The following is a 7,244-nucleotide window of genomic DNA, read 5'->3' as shown; positions in this document are numbered from 1 at the left end:
TGCAGTGTGAGGGGGTGATGGGAGGGGCCAGGTCCTGGGAACGCTTCGGGTGAGGTACCTGGACTGTTTCCTGTGGGAGGCTTCTGAGAGATAAGGAGGAGGGACAGTGACAGGCCCCCAGCATCAGGTAGGGAGACCAGCAAGAAAACAATGAGATTACACATTGTCAGTCCCAGGCTGAGGAGCTGGGGCTGGAATCAAAAGTTCTAGGGAGGAACTAGAACGCTCCTGGGGTTTCCTGCAACACAGAGGTACCTGGGCAACATTAAGTAGTGATGCCTGTCTGTATGCATGCATGAATTCTGGGTGGATGGACCCTGCTCTTCCCTCCTGTAGCCCTTGCCCTGAGCTGGTACTTTCCAGGGAAAAGGGCAGAACAGAGCAAAGCTCTTTCCCTCTTGCTCCTGAGACCCGTCCTAGGCTTGAAAAATGGCGTGAATGAGGTCTACGTTCCTGGAACCCAGGAGGATGGACAAATGTACTTACTGTGATGGAAAAGAAGCGGAGCTGTGAGACCTTGGGCAAGTCCTTTCACCTCTCTGGGCCTCAGTTTCCTCTCCTGTACAGCAAGGAAATTATATCTGTCATGCGGTTGTCGTGATGATAAATTTGGTCTGTGAAGCATCCAGCCCACCTTGGATACCTAAATATGGCTAGTTCCGACCGCTTCCGCTCCTTCGTTCTCTCCCATCCCCACCCACACCAGCAGTGCTGGCAGCTGGCTGGGTGGTGACTCAGCTAAAGTACCCGCAGCCCCTGACTCCTTTATGCACAAATTGATGCAAGGACCACCCCGCCCTCCCCCACTGGGCTGTGATGGGGAGGTTTGGAGCTCTGGCCTTCCAGGCATCTGGGGCTGGGCTCTACATGCACACCCCAACCCCCAAGAGCCTTTGGTGATTTGTTTTCAAGCCACTTTAGTGTTCATTTTAGGGAAACGAAGGGGAAAAGAAGCAAACTCCAGGCTCCTATGAGTAAGCACTGCAGGAAAGGACACACAAAGATCTCCCACAACCCTAAGAAGTAGTTTCTGTTAAAGCCCAATTTAGAAGAGGAAATTGAGGTACAGAGAGGTTAAGGTACACGGCTGGCAGGGTGGCCCAACTGGAAGGCGGTTGAATCACATGGAAATGCACATCTGTCTGTCTGACCCCAATGCCTTTGCTTCTTCCATCACCCCCCTGGCCTAGAGCCACAGAACAAACACAGGGCCTGGCTGCTCAGCATCAGGGACCTCCCAGAGGAAGAGAAGTCCACCCACCCTCGTTGCCTGCCCACATTTTATTGTAAAGTTAACCAAGGCCCAGAGAGGGCCAGTGGCCTGTGGGGTCACACAGCCTGCTAACTCCGCTCTCCCACCCTGATCTCCACATGCCCCATTCAACTACCACAGTTTCCTGATTTTAGACGATTGTCATTAAGAGCTTTGTATGCATTTAACTGTGAAAAGAGCCCTTGCCCAATACCAGAACAAAGCAGAGAAAAGACCCTGGACGGTGAAAAGGGTTCTTGGTAGGACTGATGCGAGAGGGGTTCGACCATTACCCTGGTTTCTGGAAAGAACAAATGATGGGCTTTTAATTCTTGTCTTTTTAATGAGAAAGCTTTCAAAACAAACTGGCGACTTCTCAGCGTGTCTGCAGCTGTCACCATCCACCCTTCAGCCCTGCACACGGTGGCCGTCAATGTGATCAGGTCCGAACAACTGACCCTTCTGAGTCTGGCCATGTCACCAGGCAGGGTTGTTCCACATCCGAGGGTGGCAGGGATCAGCCTGGTGGTGGCATTGTTGGGACAGTGTCCTGCCAGGAGGCCAAGTGCTAACAGTGAGAGCTGCAGGATAGCTGAGGCAGGGCCTCCCGTCAGGGGCTCCCCCTCTGCAGCAGGTGTCCCCCAGTGCATGAAGCCCTGAGAGTGGGTTAAAATGCGGATCCTGACTCAGGGCTCTGGGTGGGGCTCAGATGCTGCATTTCTAACAAGCTCCCAGGGATACAAAGCTGCTGGTTGTGGACAAACTTTGAGGAGCAAGGATTTAGTGGATATATGCTGAGCACCGGACCCTTTAAAAAATAACCTCTTTACATGTTGATTTTTACATCTCCTTTATATATCCATTTTGTACGTTTTCCCTACTTTTGTCCTTTTCCCCTCCCATTTCAGTCATTATAGAGCTGAGAGCTTGCCATGGGGTGTCTCTTCAGAGAAATTTCCATTGCCTACATTTCCCTTCTAGAAGGTTGACTCAGGTCATAGTGCAGAGAGTAAGTGTCGGGGTGAAGTATGGAGGTGGGGAGGCCAGTGAGCGGGCCTTAGAGGTTGTCCAGGGCCGAGATGGTGGTGGCTTGGACTAGGATAGTGATGGGAAGGGAAAGAAGCGGAGGGATGCCACAGTATTGGGGTGTGGTGACTGGGAGTATGACTGGAATGAGGGGAGACTTGAGAGGATTCCCAGGGTGGAGGTGGGTGCCACTGATGGGCATGTGGGGCTGGGAGGAGGGGGACTGGGGCAGGGAGGGGAGAAGTAGCTCTGGCAGGAGCGTAGGACATGGGACACCCTGGGGTCAGGCTTTGGAGATGACCAGGCAGCAGGCATCTAGCATAGAGCCTGGCACAGTGCCTCAGTGAATGTGCATGGAATGAGTAAAACTGAAGCTCTGGGCTCCCAGAGATGGCACAGCAGGGAACACTGGATAGGCAATTGACCCCATTGTGCCTGAGAGGCCCTGAGCCATTAAAGACTATTTGTGAACCCTCTGGGGCTAGCAGACTGGGGTCCCGGCCCTGGGGATGTGGCCGTGTGGTGGTCACTGGAGCCGTTCCTTTTCCTGTGGCCCATGTGACCTGGGAACCACAAAGCACGGATTACACGCATGATGGTGGAGCTCACCACAAGGGGGCGCGCATAGACTTTCTTTAGTTTTAATTTCAAACTTCCATGACAAATTTGGGATTTCTTGTGTTGCTGAACAGAGAGAAGCCCAACTTAGTCTTCACAAGTTACAAGGCTGACCCCAAGTGCTGTGATGTTTCCTATTCTACCATGTTGCAACTACCCCCAGCCTGGGGAATACAGGCTAGGGTTCCAAGACCAACATAAAGGTCCTCATTCAGCAACTCAGTTTGGATGGCAACCTCCAATGGCACAATAATGCAACACTCCCGCTGGCTGTGTGACCTTGGGCACGTCATTTAACTTCTCGGAACCCCAACTTTCCTAGAATGAAGAATGGGGATGATGATCATTCTTTTCACACACAGCTGTTGCGGGAAGTGAGCAGAAATGGAAGCAGTACTATATTATTTTTTTTAGCCGAATCCCTCAAACCCCGCCCTGTGCTACTACCTCAGTTGGATTCTTCCAGCCAACATTTACAAAGTCCCCACTTGGTCCCTGGCCCTGTGCCGGCTGCTGGGGAAGCAGAGATGAATGTGAGGCAGTGGCTGCCCTCAGGTGCCCCCAGCCTGGGGGAGTCTCCCATGAGGATGGGCCCGCCCTGGGCCCAGGATTGTGAATGATGCCCCTGTGGACTCACAGACTAAGTGAGGCCCACCCGGAGCTGGACTGAGTGTCCTAACTACCTGCCCAGGGTGACAGGAATTCAGAACAGCGACCTCAGCTCTCCCAGGTGAAACTAGATTCCTCTGATACCTGCCCCATGCCTGTTAACACATTGGCATTAGGTTGGCAGGTCCTGGTGAGTGAGGCTCCAGTTTGCACTCCAGTGAAGGGATTTACAAGGAAGCAGAGTCAGATTGCTTCCAGAAATGACATGGTTTCCTGCAGGTCTGGGCCTTTGCAAAACCGTAATAGGAGCCATTGTCCACTCAGTGACTCGGGGCCTCCTGGACGGTGGAGCACGGGATGTGCTTCTCACTGAATGAAGTTCCCAGGAAGGGCTCCCCTCTGTGCAGACAGTTTGGTCTGCTTTCTTTTCTGAGGAAAGAGACACCAAGTAAGTCTGACTTTTCTTTGATGTCTGCTCAGCCTGGGAATGACTGGAAGTCGGATTTGGCTCTCACCAGCTCTTTGTAGGTGCCTGGTGTCAGTGGCTCTTTCTGTCCCTTTTCAGTGGGCTCTGCTCACTTAGAAGTATAGCATTATGGTTAAGAGCACAGACCCTGCAGCCAGATGGTGTGGGTTCAAATCCCAGCTCTGCTACATACTAGCTTGGTCATGTGACTTAACTTTAGTGTGGCTCAGTTTCCCCATCTGTGAAATGGGCTGCTGTGAGAATTAAATGAGCCCTTTCTGTAAAGCGCTTGGTCACATAATAAGCTGTATGTAACTGTGAGCTATTATGTATCTTCTCTACCTGCCTTACTTCACCCTCTGTGGATGGGGATGCAATAGAGAGCAAGGGACACAAACATTTATTTTTTTATTTTTAATTTTTTTTGATGGTACAATTCACAGAGTTTATTCAGATTTCATCAGTTACATATACATTCATGAATGTGTGTGTGTGCATATGTGTGTCTGTATGTGTGTAGCTCTATGTAATTTTGTTTTATTGGAGTGTAGTTGCTTTATAATGTTGTGTTAGTTTCTACTGTACAGCAAAGTGAATCAGCTATACATATACACTATCCCCTCTTTTTTTGGATTTCCTTCCCATTTAGGTCACCGCAGAGCATTGAGGAGAGTTCCCTGTGCTATACAGTAGGTTCTCATTAGTTATCTATTTCATACATAGTATCAATAGTGTATATATGTCAATCCCCATCTCCCAGTTCATGCCACCACCCGCCCCCCTTCCCCCTTGGTATCCATATGTTTGTTCTCTATGTCTGTGTCTCCATTTCTGCTTTGCAAATAAGATCATCTATACCATGTTTTTAGGTTCCACATATATGCATTCGTATACAATATTTGTTTTTCTCTTTCTGACTTACTTCACTCTCTCTGACAGTCTCTAGTCTAGGTCCACCCATGTAAGGGACACAAACATTTATAAAGCAGCATTATAGCTGAAGCACTCTATGTATGTAATTTGTGATGCTCTGAGTAGCCATGAGAGGTAGGAACTCTCAACCTCATTTGATCAAGGAGGAAACAGAGGTTCATGTGGGGAAGTGCCTAATACTAGGTCACCTGTGCTGCCAAGAAGTACCCACATCTTCAGCCCCTAAGCTGGGGCGTCTTCTCTGTCCTTATGTTCTTGCCCAGCCCCCTCAGCCTTCAGCTGCCTCTCAGTGCCCCCCTCACTCTAATCTGTCTGACCCGGGAGTCAGGAAAGACCCTGGGGGCCGTTAGGGTAAACAGCACTGACTGCCTAACAAACAGCCCTCAAATCTCAACACTTCCCACACTGGAGATTTCTTTATTCACATCACAGTTTAATGAAGGGCAGGCATGGTGAGGGGGTCTGCTCCATACAGCCACTCAAGAACCCAGGGATCTTTCATTTAGTGACCTTGCCACCCTCCAGGGGCTCAGAGTCCCCCCTGGATCCTCTGCATTTTGTCAGTCAACAGAGGAAGAGCGATTGTGTAAAGGGGCTTTATAGGTAGAGACCACATCTGCTTCATCTGAATCTCACCCCACCCAGGACACATGAAATACATGTTTGCTGAACTGAGGGGCTCATCATGGGGGAGCTTAGATGACACCTAACTCTGCCCAGGAAAGGTGGGGAAGTGTTCACCAAAAAGGACACATCTGAGTTGAGTGTTGAAGGATGAACAGGAGGTCTCTGGATAAGGTAGAGGGGAAGAGTATTCTGGCAGGGTGGAACAGCATGTGCAAAGACACATGGATAGGAAAGGTAAAGGGCCAACCTGGCAGGGTCACAGAGTGGGAGGTGGGGGGAGGGGAGATGGGGCTAGAGAGGTAACCAGGGCTGGAGTTTGAAGGTTCTTATTCCTCATTCCTTCCTATCCTTCAAGTACCAGCCTCAGGCCTCCTCCCCAGGACTCTAGGACAGAGGGAGCCTCCCTCTGTCCTGGGAAGCACTGATGTTCAGGCCATTTTAGCCTGGAATGACTCAGCCTGACCCTGACAGCAGCCCAGTGAAGGAGGAATTATGATCCCATTTCTTATATTTTCTAATTGTTTACTGCTAGTTTACTTTAAAATTTTTGAATTTTGTTTATTGAACTTGTGTATTGTGAAATTGCTCAATTCACTTGTAGATTCTTTTGGATTTGCAACACAATCATATCATGTGCATATAATGAGTTTTATTTCTTCCTCTATAATCCTTATACATTTTATTTCTTTTCCTTACCTTGTTGCACTGGCTAGGATCTCCAATAAAATGGAACTGAATCAATGATGGCAAGGAGCCTTGTCTCTTTCCTGAGCTCATAGGGAAAACTTTCAAATTTTCACCATTAAGAATTATATTAGGGCTTCCCTGGTGGCGCAGTGGTTGAGAGTCCGCCTGCCGATGCAGGGGACACGGGTTCGTGCCCCGGTCCGGGAAGATCCCACATGCCGCGGAGCGGCTGGGCCCGCGAGCCATGGCCGCTGAGCCTGCGCGTCCGGAGTGCCTGTGCTCCACAACAGTGAGAGGCCCGTGTACCACACACACAAAAAAAAGAATTATATTAGCTTGGGCTGCCATAACAAAATACTATAGACTGGGTGGTTTTAAACAACAGAAATTTATTTCTCACAGTTCTGGAGGCTGGGAAATCCAAGATCAAGGTGCTGGCAAAATAGGTTTTATTCTGAGACCTCTTCTCTTGGCATGTAGGCGCTGCTGTCTTGCTCTGTTTTCACATGACCAGAGAGAGAGAGAGGTCTCTTCATATAAGGCCACCAGTTCTATTGCATTAGGGTCCCACCTTTATGATCTCATTTAACCTTAATTACCTTCTAAGGGCTCTATCTACATATACAGCCATATTGGGGGTTAGGGTTTTAACATATGAACTTCTGGGGAACACAATTCCGTCCATAGCCAGTATAATGTTTACTGTAGATTATTTTAGTAAATACCATTTATCAAATTGTTTCCTTCCATTCTAGTTTGCCAAGTACTTTTTAAAAAACATGAATTGGCATTGAATTTTATCAAATGGTTTTTCTATACCTACCAAGATAATTTTATAGACTTTCTAGTTTATTCTGTTAATAAGATGATTTTATTATTGGTTCTCAACTGAGGGCAATTTTGCTCCCTAGGGGACGTTTGACAATGTCTAGAGACATTTTTGATTGACTCAACTGGTGTGTGTGTGTGTGTGTGTGTGTGTGTGTGTGTGTGTGTGTGTTACTGGCATGTAGTGAGTAGAAGCTA

The sequence above is a fragment of the Delphinapterus leucas genome, chromosome 1 (assembly GCF_059928025.1).
Source record: "Delphinapterus leucas isolate spDelLeu-1000000601 "Yukka" chromosome 1, BTC_Dleu_Yukka2, whole genome shotgun sequence".
Taxonomy (NCBI): Eukaryota; Metazoa; Chordata; class Mammalia; order Artiodactyla; family Monodontidae; genus Delphinapterus; species Delphinapterus leucas.
This window is presented reverse-complemented; position numbering follows the sequence as displayed.